This window comes from Haemaphysalis longicornis, unplaced genomic scaffold (genome assembly GCF_048455015.1).
Source record: "Haemaphysalis longicornis isolate Haplotype H1 unplaced genomic scaffold, Haemaphysalis longicornis Haplotype H1 scaffold_9, whole genome shotgun sequence".
Classification (NCBI taxonomy): Eukaryota; Metazoa; Arthropoda; class Arachnida; order Ixodida; family Ixodidae; genus Haemaphysalis; species Haemaphysalis longicornis.
Window position 1 is genome coordinate 112,715,004 of NW_027526460.1, and position 16,484 is coordinate 112,731,487.

At 45.8% G+C, this 16,484-nt stretch overlaps 1 protein-coding gene across 1 annotated transcript in view; it reads left to right on the forward strand.

Moving 5' to 3' along the window:
- Window positions 1–2,392: 2,392 nt before the first annotated feature.
- LOC144153614 (uncharacterized) overlaps window positions 2,393–16,484 on the forward strand; it is a 63,852-nt gene continuing 49,760 nt past the window's right edge. Inside the window, exon 1 of the mRNA XM_077685264.1 lies at window positions 2,393–2,610. The gene's annotated coding sequence lies outside the window, so the exon portion shown is untranslated. The remainder of the gene's footprint in view (window positions 2,611–16,484) is intronic.

Here is a 16,484-nt window from a genome sequence, read left to right on the forward strand (position 1 = left end):
TGTACAAATGGTGTGTGAACGAAGAAAAAGTCGATATCAACCACGAAATTGGCGAAAATCAATATTTTTGACAGCTAAGATACCCCGAAAGTACATTAAAAACCAATGTGACGTCATAAGGGTAGTTGGCGTGGCGACCGCGAACAAAAGCAGTGCATTACAGGTTAAAAAATGCTTTACACCTCGGCTAAAAAGACAAATCATAGATTGAATGAATACGCGGTGGAGTAGACAACCCAAAAAAAACTCGGACAAATTAATTTCAGTGTTCCTTTAACAACATTTTTATAGGAAGTGGTCAATTTGGTGGGGTGATCTTTGGTAGACGGCCCCGGGGTTTGTTTCTGTCCAGTTTCATCCTAAACAATGGGAGCTCATAGATTATGCTGGCATCAACTCCCAGTGAAGTTAATTAGCCGACTGCTAAGTCGCCTGTTTTCTAGATGCTTGAAATTGTCATTTATGTGAAACCCGTCTACATGAAACTGCGACAAGCAGCATACGAAAAAGCATTTCACAGATGAGCGCTTCCATGCGCTCTGGTCTTGAATGAATCAAATGAACACTGGTATGTCTGGTCTTACATGAACAAATGTGAAGTCAAACAACATTTTTTTTTTCGTACATTGCCGTGACTTAATTCCCTTTCATGCAGGAGTGATTCTACACCGCTTCAAATCTTTGAATTGGCTGGAGTTACGAATGGCTGTTCTTTACTTTGGGGCCACATGCCCAAAACATGAGCCTCTGCTCTACAAATACAGATTTATTCTCTCTCTCTCTCTCTCTCTCTCTCTCTCTCTCTCTCTCTCTCTCTCTCTCTCTCTCTCTCTCTCTCTCTCTCTCTCTCGCTCTCTAAAACCAAGCGTCGGTATTGCCACCCGAATTCAAGCGTGAAACTTTTTTTTTCGATTCGCAATTTCATTCATTATACCTATTCCCCAAGTGTTTCTTTTGTTCTTATTCTTCGCCGTGTTTCTGAATTCAAGTTTCGAATTTATATTTCACGGTTTCAGTAAGAGGGCGCGCATTGGACCATAAAGCTCCCATCTATTGGTCTACACCCGCCAACATGCGAATGGCTACCGCATTCCATCGAGATGAGAAAACCGAATGACCAACCTGCCGACCCAACCACCTCCAAACCCATAATCCCGAAGACCCAACCAAATCCACAGACAAACGTAAATGCAAACTCCAACCCAACCCAAACCAAACCAAACCAACCAAACCGAACCGAACCCAACCAAACAGAAATGAATCCAGCCAAACCAAAACCTAATCCAAACCCCAACCCCAACCTCAGTTAAACTACACCCATGGCCACAGCTGCTGTAACATGTATAATCGCAGCAGACTTCAGAATGAACGCCTAGAAGCGGTGCCTCCTTGTGCAGCACGTCTTCCCTGTTGTAACTGAAGCCTGTCCATTTGGCAGCAGATATAAACGTGCTGATCGGTCATAAGAGTTATAGTACTTTCGCCTTAAAAAAGAAGAACAATTGGGCAAAAATAAACAAATCTGCTAGCCTTATAGGCACGGTGAAAGCACAACGCCCCCCGCCGGTGCCAAGCAAAAAAGAAACACGCCCATTGTTTGTTTTTCCGCATTTTGAGGTGATTTGAGCGTGTTCGAAATACAAGTCACACACCAAGCCGACTTTCCATTGAAAACTCTCCCCGGGGGGCGGGGAAACTTGCATAATTCCAAGTCGCCTATGCAGAGGCGTGTGAGGACAATCCCTGTGCGTAACATAAACGAAGCTGACTGTGACTGCCATTCCACGTATCGTATGTTTCAGCTGCGGGACTGCCCTCTTCAGCTTCGCCAGCAAAGGGGACAACCGTCCTCTTTTAATATGAACTGGGCTATTGCCACATCGCAGTCCGTCTCTCACGTTGTCACAACCAGGAAGTAAGCTAGAAAGGCGCGCCGATTAAGACTCCTGGCATTGAAGAAGGTTTAACTCAATTCGCCCTGAAAAAAAAATGCTCGTGGGGATAAAAGAAAAATCAAACTCTTTTACTCGTGGCACCAGACGCTTTTTACACCTCAGCGCTCGCTATTCGAACCAGACGTCGCAAGGTGAGGCAACGGCGAACTTGCGTGGCGCCGGCACGTAGCCGGTGGTGAGCGACGCTACTCTAACCATATCCAGCGACTCCTTCGAAAGCAGGAGACGGAGAGAACATTCGCGCATCGCATCATCGCGTTGTCATGGCAACGGCGCACGCGCAGACGCTTTGCGCAACCTTGACGGGAAAGCGTCCTTTCCCCCGTTCCTCGAGTTCAACCTTTCCCTTAAACCCGCACTCTCGCGCACGCTTCCTTTTTCTCTCGTCCCCATCGCCGCCTTTCCCATTTTCCCCACGCGTGACGGCCTTTCCCTACGCCCACGGAACCACGGCGGCGGCGCACTGCACTAGTCGCTTCATCGCTCGGGCAGCCGGAGCGCACACCGCTGGTTCTCGCCCTCTTCTCCGTACTTTTTTGCGCCCCGAGGCCGAGCAGCGAGCCTCTGTCGAAAGACGAACGGGAAGCTCGGGAGGACGCCGGGCCGTCACCCCAGGACCAAGAACCCAGGCCGAAAGCGCCGACAACAGGCCAAGGTAAGCGGAGGACGTCCTGCTTTCCCGGACAGCGCACCGGACACCGGTAGCGTCGTCGTAGCCGCTGCTTCGACAGCAGCCATGTTTCGCGGGGGAAGTGGCGGGGGGCGCAGCGGCGTCTCGCGTCCAACAGATGTTTGCCAGAAAAGAGCGCTTAGCGGCTGAGGCGACTCGCGACCCATAGCATTTGGAGTGAACGAGTTCTGAACGAGTCGACTGGAAAAAGGTCAACTCTATTCTGCTGTTCTGCGAAGAATTTTGGGTCAGAATTTCGTGTGGGTCGCGTGACACGATCCAGTTAAAAGGTATCTCCAGATATTTGCTGAAAAACAATATTGGTGTCCTGTGTCCTTTTCCTGGTGTAGATGTCGCAATGAGTAATGTGGTCTTCAATTATGAGTGGTCGTCAATAAACACGTATTCATATTTAGATAATTTCATTCAATGACTCGCGGTATATTTCCCTTTACGTTTCTGAGCGGGAAGTTGCTTTTCCAAACTTTAATTAACGCCAAACGGGGGAACACAGGTATTTTAGTGTGTGATGAATATTCTTATTAGCCAGCCTGATATCTATGCACATCGACCCGACGGCTCGATTTGTTCCCATTATGCGGCTCCCGAGCGCTGAGGGAAGTTAGCGGCGAAAGCTGCGACCTTGATTGAACCCCACCTGTAGATGGCGCCGCTGTGCGATCAGCGATCGCGCAATTAGGAGGTAAGACAAAGAGGAGGAGCTGCTATCTCCGAGGAACCCCGCTGGGTCGTGCTGTCTTGCAGTTTTTCAGATTGGAGGCAATCTTCGCTTGTTCGCGGGCGACAATAATAGTTCGACAGCGCGCTTCTTTATTTCAGTGAAATTTTTGATATATTCAGCACAGTGAAGGGCTCTGGCTGGGGAACAAATTCCCCGTAAGCAGTGTTTTGGCTTTGCGCGTAGGTACACGGTTCGAACCAGTGATATTTTTACGTTGAGCTATAACTCGAATAAAACTACTACTTTTACTACCAGGCTTTCGCGTTCAGTGCAGAACACATGTGATCTGTGTTCAGATAAACGCCTTGCACTCAACTGCATCAAAAAATAAATAAGAATAAGAATGTGGAGACTGAATCTTGGGAACATTCGCTTACGCGATTCCTTCTGCCACACAAGGAATAAACGTAGGTAACAGGCTGTAGCGGCTAATCAACGCTAAGAAATTCCTGCTAAACGCAAGATTTCGACTCCCGTGACAGCTTGAATTTTTATCCGAGGCATATTGGCATGCGCAGACAGGCAGCACCCCATCGAGGTGTCAGTCCCTTTACACTGATACACGCTTTCGTGTACAAGCCAAACGCTTTTGGCTTGCATGCAGGTTTTCGGCCGATACCCGGAGAGTGTATGCGTCGTCATAGTGATTTTCAACGAAGAAACACAAAAGAAGTTTTGTGTTCAAATTCTCAGCCTACTTGCTTTCCTGCCCACATTTTGCCCCACAAGGTCCTCTTCCTAAAGTTGGCTTCTTCACATTATGAACCTGCGCGCGGCGGAGCACCCTTTACAAGCATAGGAATTTTTTGCCAGGTGTGGCCGATGGAGTATCCCGACTAGCACTCCACTGACAGCGCTAGCTGTGATTGAACGTGCCATTAATAAAGGGACTGTTTTCAAGCGGAAACTTCAATCCCAAACCAGAAGCGCCAGAAATCTTTTTTGCTTGCACTAAAAGTGTCCGAAAAGCATTCACGCCGGTATGGAAACCTATGGTGATTATTAGACGTGAATGCCTTTAGTTGTATCGTACCCGTCTTTCGATTCTCGTGGGCGGATATTCGGTTGCCAGTACTCGAACGGAATCACAAGCACTAATCCGCGATTCCTTTTTATCAAATTAAAACACACCCCGACTCTCCCCAGAACAGACAAGTATTTACGACGAGCTTCACGAATCCGTAGATTAAGTGGGCGGACTGCGCTGTACAATGAGGCTGCACTGCAATTATATTCATAACTTTATACACGATTTACCGGTAAGTAGAGGAGGTGGTAAATTAGTTCATCCCAATTTTTTTACATTTTGGTGTAGAGGAAAATATGACGTAGAATCACGGAGAAATGAAAATCGAACACGGAAATGTAAACCAGAACGCGCAAAATTAAAAAATCCTGTCCGTGGCGGTACAATAATGGAGCGCTATTGGTACGTTTGGAAAGCCACATTTCCCAAATTGGCTACTGTATTAAGCTACGCGTCAATTAGACTTGGATGAAAAGAAATCGCGCTATTTGTGCGTTCTGATTTATATTTTCGTGGTCGCGTTTGTGCATGACTGGTACATATTAATCAGAACGCAAAAATGGAGGAGGCAGCGTCGGTACGTCAGCAGGGTCATCCGGTGGAAACAAAATATATCTGTCCAAAGCTCGACGTTGACAGAGCAGCGAATTAATCTCAGCGTCGTCCTCAGTAGTCGATATTGCAAGCTACCTACCGGCTTTTCGTTGCTTTGGTGCCGTCGTGTAGGAACATTACGCTCACTTAATTGCTTACTTGGTGATCGATTGGTGCCTTGTTCGCCTACTGTCGTTGGAGCACGCGCCCTCAACCAAACGCTCGTACGTTCGCTCGTCCGCTCGCTCGCTTTCTTTCTTGCTTACTTGATTGTTTGCTTGCTTGCTCATTCGGTCGAGTATCCGGCTGGCTCATGTGCTTGCTATCTTCCTTTGTCGTGAGGTTTTTTTTCCGATTTCATGCACTTGGAGAGTCCCTGATAGAAAGGTCAGCTGACTTCCATCCCATTTGATGTCATAAAACTTGGGTGAACTCCCGCTTTGGTTGGCCAATACCGTTTAGAAATATGCATGCCTGTTTATTGTCGTACACACTTGTCAAGCGATGAAAACCATCCAAACAGTTGGCTCCGGATTTGTAGGGTCTACCAGACTGGAGTAGCAAGTAATTTTATTTAGAGGGAATAAGTTCAAGTTGTTCTGACAACGAAAAATTCCCGTAAAGTCGGTGCTGTCATAGTTATGTTATCCATCCCTTTCAGCCATTGTGTCGTTACACAGGGACATAGGCCCAATTAAAGACCTGCTTGGATATCAACCGCTACTTTTCGGGAGCCGTTAAGGGAGGTAGGTTTAGTGTTCAGATGTGTACAACCCAGTCCTTGTATGACAGCATCAGTGGGAAGGGAAAGGTTTTGCGCCTGATCGCACGAATCCTTCTCTACTGAGCGGACGCAGTGCTCTAGCTACAAGGTGAATACAAAGCAAACTATGCAATTTTTTGTATGTTCCACTGTAGCCCAGTTTTTTACATTTTGTTACTAGACACCAATAGCGCGTTTTAACTACGCCTTTTCTGTATCTCGACTATGGGCTCACAGGAGCGGAACAGCGCATGCGCAGAATACGTAACCTTGCCCTGAGCATGCGCAACAGCATTCCAGCTCCAGTCAGCCGGTTCAGAAGGTTTAACGTCACAATTCCCTTGGTGATCTTATTTTCCCACTTATTCACCCCGATTTCCTTAGGGCAAGGGTTTTGTAAAAAAAGAACGTTGAACTTTCGTTTACAGGGGTACAAAGGTTAGTACATGGGTTGACAAAGGTACATGGTTTGATTGTAAGGGAGCCTTAATCGGGATTTTTTTTCCGAGTCGCACGGCCCTTCAGTAATAACAAAGAAATAGCGTTAAAATCAGCATCTCTACACCTAAAAACACCACTTGTATAAAGTTAGCAGAGTACCCCCTAACGCCTTCCGTTGGGCAGTTACGAGAAACATTTAAGGTAGGAACATCCTGGCACAAATTTCCTTGTTGTCGAAAGAGCTAGTACGCACATTCCTTGATTTTAAAGTATCACCTCACAGAACATGTCGTCCGCTCACCGACTGCGACTCTTGAGTGCGGTAATAACTAGTCGCACCAAGCTGTATTCATTTCGTCGAAGAACACACGTGAGAGAAAGGAAGAGAAGAAAATCGGCGTTCTTGCGAACTTTTCCCCTTATATCATTACCTAATTCTTGGTTAAAAAAAGCTGCCCTTTCGTGGGTGCTCCTGTGGCTCCATACCTCATGCCATCTTTAGCGTCATCACTGCCCTGGTCTTTACGGAAGTAGTATGAACGACATTGGGATGTCGCTACTCACAAGAGAAATGGGTGTGAGGAGGGGGGATAGTACCGTACAGTGACCACTGAAGGACGAAGGAATGAAGAAACAGTACAGGAAAGGCAGGGAGGTTAACCAGGCAACGCTATGCAAGTCGTCATGAGCTGGAGTGGTGGGTGAGCGGGTGTTAAGGGACAGCGCATGCGCCACCGAAAACTGTGGGTGCGGGGCTGAATCAACTAGTAGCGGTCAACCAGTACACAGTGACAGCGCGACAGACTCCGGACGGTGTTACCATAGCATACACTACAGATGCGATCCGGGTGAGGGAGGAGATCCGGGTGAGGGAGGAAAGATTGGTGACACGAAGACAAGAAGTCCGTGCGGCTGGTCTCGAGAGTTTTGTCACCAGTTCCTCCGAAGCAGAAATTAAATTAAATGTTTACTTTTCAATCGATGATCGCCATTTATTTTTCTAGTGGATGATTTCAACATAGCAGTAATTAATTTCGTCAAACGTCCTCCGCCCTATTAAAGCGAGCTATTTCTCATTTAGAGATCCCTTTGGCCTGTCTTATTCCTGCGGCACTCCGTGGTGTGAAGCGAATGATTTACCCATATTTCCACACTATCTAGTTTAGATACGAGGTTTAAGGCTCTGCGCTGTTTCTTTTCAACCACAGGGCAATGTATGCGTGGACGTAACACCGTTATCTCCAACTGGCACCGAAACCCATGCATTTTGACAGGCTGATTTGTCATGACGCGCATTATTTGAAACCCACCCCCAGCCTGACACCAGGGATACGTGGTGGTGGCGCTATGATCGGTAGCAATTGCTGCACGTACAGTGGCGGCTACAAAACCGCAGGCATACCAGATACGTCGCCGGGAGCAACTGCCTTGTTAGCATCGTTTTGTCGCATTGTTTTGTCGTTGCATTGTTTTTTGTTGCATTATTTTGTTGCATTGTTTTGTTTGATGGCTATGTTCCTCTTACCCTTTTCTTTTGTAAAAAAATGTAATTGATGAATTCCGTTGTAATTCATTTTTGTGTGTGTGATGCTAGGCCTGATGTGTCACCATTTTCTTGCTCTTTCTTGTCAGCACCACTACTTCTTGGGCTCCGTGCCTGCGGTATTTTGTAAATAAATAAATAAATAAATAAATAAATAAATAAATAAATAAATAAATAAATAAATAAATAAATAAATAAATAAATAAAACTTTATTGACACAAGGATGGCGACTCGGCCTATGTGGGGGCGGGTGGGGAGGGTGGTGTCAATTCGGGAAAAGTTTACATTCTCAGATGAACGCCAGTGGCGAGAGCGAAGTCCCACAACGAGGCAAACACCTGCTTGGTTGTGGCTGCGGGTGGGTAGAGCCATTCCGTCAAACACATAACGCTGCTGTGTTTGAAAGAGGTGCGCTCCGGGTGCAGACCTGGACACGTCCAAAGGAGATGTTCAATGGTCGGTGTGGCTCCTAAAGATGCCGGAGGAGGTGAATTGCTTGCGGTAGTGCTTGGGAGAACGGGTGGCCTCCCTTTCTTTGGTATGTAAGAACGCCACTTGAAAAGGATGTCCTCTGTAAGCGCCGCCCTAGCACGAGCCTTGTGGATTAGAACCTGAAGGCCACGTGGCAGTCCTGTAGGTAACGGGTAGTCATTGGCAGGGATGTGGCTGCGGAGTCAAGATCTAGCACATCACTGGTAGGTGGCACGGGCTTCAAAGGGGTCCAAGTTGGGGTCGTGATGAGGCAAAACTGGGTGGGAGTGGGTGGAAAGAACACCGCTCGCCAGGACGCGCGCGGCCTCCTTGGAGGAAATAAATAAATAAATAAATAAATAAATAAATAAATAAATAAATAAATAAATAAATTGTGCGGCGGCAGAAACGCTGCCCCCCTTGCTCTTACTCCCGTAATCCCCTTAAGTTTTCAGAAACATAGATTAGGTTTAGAGGAGAATCTATATAACATGTTTCTTCTCCTCCCAGCACCGACAGATTCATTTCTAAATTAGATTTTTGAGGGGCAAATGTTTCTATATTAAATACAAGGAATAATTACCGCAAAAGGTCCAGCATAGACAAATCGTGTACTACACCTTGCTTCACTGGTGCGTGTGTGTGTGTGTGTGCCGGTGGCGACGCAGATGAAAGCTGTGGCAGTACTATTAGTCACGGAAGAAAAAAAAAATTGTTTCGTAATACCAGAATAAACAAAGTTTGCAAATTCAATCTGCCTGCGGGTGTGCGCACGCGCTCTTTAATCAAATCCCGTTTGATGGTACTCCTGCGTAGTGAAAGAAGCTATGCGTACCCCATATCTGGTTATTACAGCGGCCTTCTATTACTCCACAGACATCATCCTTTGTGCTGCTCAATGGCCTGCATTTCGCCGTAATTTATCTCCGATCGCTGAAGATAGACTCACGTCAGCCCTTGGCGCGTTCCGGAAAAAAAAGGGAGCCCCCCCCGCCGGTTTCGGCACAAAAGGTCCGCGAGATTAATATCGATTTTCCAACCAAGTCTGCCTCTGTTATCTCTCCCTCTGTGCGCAGAGCCATCCGTATTATGCTATTCGTATTTTGCGTGCAATCTTTGCTAATAATAAGGTACCACACTGCTCCGAAGAAAGTTTCTGTTCGCTGCAGGGCACAACGAAGCCGCATTTTTCCCCCTAAAGAATGAGAATAGTTGTCCGTCGACTTTGCCTCTGGCCTTCTTTTGTTTGAGAAGTACCGATATAATAGTGGATGTTGAGAAAGAAATGGCGTGTCGAGAAGCAATGACAAATTATACGTAACATGCACATGAAAAAAAAGCCGTAATACGTCTTCTGCTTGACTCAAATAAAAATGTCAGGTGGAGCTATAATTTAAACAATTACGTGTGCGCCGCTGCTAATGCGGCAGCCAAATTCAGCCAGCAACAAGTAAGGACGACTCAGGACACCATGTGCTTCCGCGATGTCCCTGCCAACGCCGTGCGCTTCCGTAAGTAGGAAGCAAGTGACTACTTTCTACAGCGCATCGTTGTCAGAACTTCTTTACGTCTAGGATATTCTACAACCCTGCAAAAGTGATGAGAGTATAAAACGAGAAAATGGTCCTCATTCCATCATCCAGGGATCGCCTTGGTAAAGCCAGTACAACATTTAAAAAATCGGTGACAAAAAGGATTAAAATGTTACACAGGAACAAGAAAAAACAGAAGTTCGGAGCCCTACTTGAGCGACAAGCAAAACTATCCAGTGATTGTAGATGTCCCGGCTTTGGGGTAAGCAACAAATAAGACAAAAATTGACAAAGAAGCTAATGAAAGCTCTTGTTTGGCAACACATGTCAAATAATAAGGGAAGAGTGTTGCAAGCACCATCTACTCCCTATATAATGTTAAAACGGGGCAAGCGATGTTGCGAGTTAGGCGTCCAATTGCTCAGTTTTTGTTCATAATTGCAGTGTATTCAAAACACCGTTACTGTCCCTCCCCCCTTAAAGTGCAATTGGTGACGCGGGATGTGACAACACACTCGAAGCCTTGCACGGCGCCGTTTTTGACACATTGCTGTTCGGTACTATGCCTGAGCGAAAATTGCGCCGAACAATAACGATGACGTACATAGGTTAGCATTAAAACAGAGAGAGAGAGAGAGAGAGAGAGAGAGAGAGAGAGAGAGAGAGAGAGAGAGAGAGAGAGAGATGCAATTGCATCAATTTATTTTCAACGCCTGTGACGTCACTGTGGCAGTTCGCCGGGTGGCTGGCCTCAAAGGGCGCCTTGTGTATTCATTTATTCCGTGCATTGGAAATAAGCTAAGGCAACCAGACTGCTCCCACAGACGACATCTCGACACATTCCCGTGCCGATTCCCTTAAAAACCAACGCCTCGGTATTTATGTGTTGGTTACGCGAATATAAGTCGACACCTGTTTCTGAAATCAGAAGTTGAAAAGCGCGAGGTCGACAGAGCAACTTACCAGCCGGTTGGTGTACTTAACTGTAACTTAAAACACACGTACAGTCAAGGACAAGTAAGATGTGAATACGAAAACATGAACCACAGCACACAGAATTGAAAAATGGTGCTCGTGGAGGTCCAATAATGGCGCGGTATCGGTATTTCTTGAAAGCCATACTTATCATCTTTGTCACTGCAATTAAGCCACACGTCAATTTGGCTTGCATGGAAAAAACCCTCGGTATTTGTGTGTTCTGGTTTATGTCCTCGTGATCGCGTTTAATTCGATCATGACTATACATGGCAAAAAAAAAAGAACACGATGCAAGCCCTGTTTATGAAAAGCTTGTTCATTAAAAAAACCATTATTCATTAAAAACCCATTATTAACGTGTCAAAACAGGTACATACACGTGTCACTAGTTATCGCGTTTCACTGATAAGGGAGGAGAGGTTTCGAGTGACGAAGAACGCATGTATTCTGTCAAAACGTCTCACTTCTCTCTGTGTGATGTTTTGTGTGAAATGCATACGAACGGCTGAGGAACGGCAGAGGGGCGGAGTCCTCGTCAGGGTGATTCATCTTTCAACCTCTGCGCTAATAATGAATGAATGAATGAATGAATGAATGAATGAATGAATGAATGAATGAATGAATGAATGAATGAATGTGTGGCTAGTTAAGCTATATAATGGCTTCTCACCTACTTTTTTTTTCAATTCACGAAAGCGGATCAACTTATCCCACCCATGTTTTGGGCTGACTTATTTACGCCTAAATTTCAAAGTAAACTTTAATATATAGTGTATTTCCCGGAAATTTCTATAGAGAGGTCACTGGGCCCAGTAAGAGCCGACTAAACAGCTTGGCACTGCCAGTGGATCTCTACGTGACATTAGCAATGCCATACAAATGGAAATGAGCATATTAAAAAGCGCAGCGCTTCAAATACAACGTTAGGACCGAGCAGCTTTAATCGTAGAAATATATAACAGAATCAGCCAACTAAAATGAGGCATCGTAGATTGTAAAATAGCAGTCCGCCAAAATATAATCAAATTCCCCACCTGTTTATGCTATTTATTTTTGACGGCCAAATACTTTGTTAGCACGCCTCCATTCACCTTATTTAACTTCCTGCCGGTTTAATAAACGAATCACCGATCATGCCCGTCCCGTCTCTGCAAAAAAAATCTGCAGAAATTCAGAGAATTTTGCAGTAATGCGTAGCATTCTTATGCCGCTTGTCCTGAGTGTGAGTTCTTTACAGCCAAATATGGTTATGAGTAGCGAGAGACGTTGGAATATTTTTTTCTTCCTAACTTTTCTTTTGTGTTTGTTTGCCAAGAATGTCAATATATGTTATTATTGCGATGAAGTGCCGTTACTTCGCTAATTATGCTTTTTTCTTCTGAAGATGCAAGTCATACAATGTGAAAGATTGGTACATTTGCGCTATTTTTTATTCTTATTTGGAATGTTCTTTTACGGACTTCTTTTGTTTAGTCTGCTGTTTTGGGGACAGATTTATAAGATTCTTATTTCTTATTTTGTCAGATCATTTTTGTCACATTTTTTTTTTTCTATTTTCTCGTTTTTTTTTTTTGTTTTTCAAAATTCTGTCCGACCAATTATCGCCATTTACGCTATTATAACAATTAAAGGTGTGACTTCCGCCAAATCTGCATTTTCGTGGAAATGCAGGGCGTTATAGGATCATGGCTGTGGGGGTACTCGGCAAAGAATGCTACACATTAAAAGAGAAATCATGTGTATTCTGACATACGAACATCAGTAAACTGACATTTTTTTGTAGACTGTGCCACCGTACAACGAAATGCAGGCGTTCTGAGTCAACTGTGACAGTGAAAATGTAATGCGGTGATCTATCTTGGATATAAAAATTTGCCTACTTTCGGTTCTTGTTCGCAAAATATTACTGTTCACGGGCCGTTATGTGGTATTTGCTCGTATGAACTAGTAACAGTTGAGTGCATAACTCAGCATAAACACAGAAAGACTTTAGTAGAGGAATAAGCTAGGGCTGGAAGCGCGTTTGAGCACAGACATCCAGACGAACAGAGAAAAAGCCACATTGTAAAGCGAGGAATGGAGCAAAAAAGACGCCCAAAGACTTACAAAATATCAGTGTCCTATCATTTACCTGTTGTGCTCTTCAGGTAACGAACGAATTTTGCTAAGCACCGACCGTTGAAGGTTGGAAGTTTCGTACATTCCGGAACGTACGCAACAAAATGTGAAAAAAAAAAGTCCTAACCAAACATTTCACGTGAAGCATTACGAATTTTGTTCACAGGCAAAACGCAGTTATGCGGATAAATTAAGCCCCTAGCCTGAGCGCCACACATAAATCAGCGACAGAAAATGCGTCTGTGTAAGCCCCGCAGAAAGGTGTTTCGAAATGGATTGTGAAAGCAGACCGTTATTCAGGAATTGCGTTGTCCGTAACGTGTTTACGACACTACGGAGACGTCTGCTCGCAAAATGGCGTTGCAAACAATCGACGACTGGCGTGTTTTGCTCGAAACAATTTGTTTCTCAAGAGAGAGAGAGAGAGAGAGAGAGAGAGAGAGAGAGAGAGAGAGAGAGAGAGAGAGAGAGAAATCAACGTACCATTTCTTTCTGCGAGGCTCTCGAATGACAACCGAGGTAAATTCTGTGCGGTCGAAGTAAACATGTTTCAAAGGTCGGCGGACTTTGCGTGTTGAGCGTGTTTTGCGATTCTTTATTCCCAAGCCTGTGACCTTTCGCGAAAGCGCCAGAGGCGCCCTTCAGGTTCTCGCTCAAGCTTGTAAATGGTAAGCGGAAAGCTACCCGCTGAAGGAGAACTGATTTCCATAACGCCTCAGTTGCGTGCGATATTTGAACCCACGATTTTCTCCTCGTAAACATTGACGTTCATGGTATTGCATCTTATTAGTTTTACGCCCTGAACGAGCCATTTTACCGCGTAGGATAGGTTGTAGCAGAACGTTCAAAAGCGTTACAAAGGGGAAAAGGAAAGGAACTACAATAAACGAAACTCGTCACCACGATGCCTTTCAAAAGTGCTCCGAAGGCATATATTAAGTATGGTTTCACATGGATATATGTATACGTATCCGCACGTTGGCAACGGTAGAACAAACGGTATAGTACTGCGTGCCACGTGACACATGCACGTGACGCACTTGAGTACAACAGGGGAAACCCAGCCGCACAGAACTCTCTGCAGGGAAGGTGTCGGGTCTGTCTCACTGAACAATTACGTCAAGAGGCAAAGAAACGAAAGCGATAGCGAAGGAAGAAACGCAAATACAATGTATCAGTAACGAAGCCTTCGATATGCACCGCCAGGCATTCGCCTTCTGAGTACACAGGCAGGTTTAAGTGCCACCCCGAGCAATTTTCGCTTTGACATTGAAATGATGGGGAAACCGGAGCGTCGATTCCCAGCGCTCAGCGTCGATACTTACGCCATGTTTATCCCCTAGACATTAAGCCATCTGCAGCCCCATCGACATCGCGGTATATGAGATGGCAGCGTCCCAGCTAACACGCGCCATACTTGGGCCAGGCTGGGCATGAGGCAAATGCGACGTCCATTGGCTCTAGCTATTGATTACGGCTAGAGCCAAATAGCCGCGTCAGTCTAATTTTCCCGTAGAAAGAATGCAAATACTAATACGGTATTTCCGCCTTGAAGGATATATTTGGGCGTCCTGTTGTCTCTTCGTAGTTTCATCGCCGCGGCAGCGGATACCCCACGAAGTAACAGCCGTACGGGAGACGTGTAATCACCCCGAAATTGTTTTTATTTAGCTTTTTCGAACTAGTTGTTCGATGGAAAGTCAATAAAGATTCGAATATCAAAATGGTAAGCTTCTCATTAAGATCGCGTTAAAATATGGTCCCTCTTTGCACGAACAGCCCAATGAAACCATGCTGGGGTACCAGAAATCCAGCCCCTTTGAAGAGAATGACAAAGAAACGCAGTGGTAGCGAGAAAACGAGACTCAATGCGCGTAAAAAAAAGAGAAAAGGCTTCAAGCGTCTGTCTTGGAAACCACCCTGCAGCGAGCAATAATGAGCTAGAAGTGAGCCGTTTCAAAACAGTAAACCCGGCTGGCAAGCACGCAGTCACAACGCAGATAGGCGTACACATACGCCCGCAAACACGCTCCAAATTATCTCAATATCATTACTTGCTCTCGGAAACTTGAGAAGCTTGCGCCGCACTAACAAAAAGTGGTATGAATAGACGGAGAGGACATTACGGGCGCCACCGCAAACAACCCGAGCGTGGACGCGACCGTAAATCCGCCCGCCCCGCATCTGCGTCGGATGCTGTCGTCATAGCCGCGCAGAGAAATTAAGCCGTCGCGACGGCTCCGCGATAAAGACGTCTGGCTCTAGCTTCAGCGTGTACTGGGTATAAAAGCGCCCGCTGCCTAAACGGATGCGCCATTTTCTCTGTTGTACCGCGCAGCCCGCGTTTCCGCGTGGAAGCCTTAATCCGAGCGCCGGAGAGTATGACCGTGGCCGCACAATGGGGCGGACGCCATACGCTTCCCTTATCGCGTAAAACTACGCGCGCCGCAAAATACGGCCGCACTCGAGACGACGATCGACTATACTCGGGCTTTTATCATGAAGCCGACCTGCTTAAGAATTCAAATACGAGAGCTAAATCTCTTGGAAACTACCACGCGCAATCTCCAAGAAGAAGCGACGAAGTACTAAGGAGGCGCAGTGTTCCGCGGTGGAAGACACCGACGCGGAATCCGTGGCGAACGAAAAACCGATCCACGTTTATTTGCCAACGGGAACGTTATCGAGAACACAGCAATCATCCGGGCGACGAAATGCTGTCGGGCTGATATCGAGATGTAGCCTGAAAAAATTGAGCTCACTAAGCCTGCATTTGGAATGGGTTGAATGAATCGACTAGAAGACACCTTCCTGTACAGGATTATAATAGCCCATCAAAAGTTGCTGAATCGCTGTTGGCAATGCCGACGTGGATTGTGTGTAGTTGTTGCGTGAGAATGCGCTCGCTGAAGCACACATGCACGCAACACACACCCCCACATATGTATGAATTCACCACTACACTTTTCTTCTTGAAAAAGCCACGGAATAGTTTGAAGAGTGGCAAAACATTAACACGCGACTATTATGAAATTTTACAGCACTGTTGAAAAGAGAAGCCCCCCCAAAAAAGTCGGCACAGGCTTCCACACAGGAACGTGCTGTTCCTCTAAGACAACACATCGTCTCAGAGATCGACCATCCCAATAACAAAAGTGCATTAATTTAGCTATGGATTAGTTCCTCACCCACCATATTCACAGGACTTGAACCTGCGGGATATCTTTTTGTTTCCAGACTTTGACATCTGGATCACTGGGAAAGATTTCGGTCAAACGAAGAAGCTTTCACTGCTGTCCATGCGTGTTTCAGGGCACTACGTAACTCTAAAGTTCTCATTTTTTCTATTGATTTTTCTTATTAGTTTTTCCCCTCTCCCTCCCAGCAGAGAAGCATGTCGGCGGACGCATGTCGGCAAACGTCTTTGAAATTCCCTCTATAATAACGAGCTTTTCTCTCTCTCTCTCTCTCTCTCTCTCTCTCTCTCTCTCTCTCTCTATCTCGCTACCGTCAGAGACGCCTCCATTACCCACCCTTTGCCCGTCCGTCAACGCGACGTCTGACCATGGAGCAAACAAATCACCCCTATCCTTAATCACACATCCCACACTACATACTCTTACAAGTGTCCAGCCTGCCGTCCTCCCAA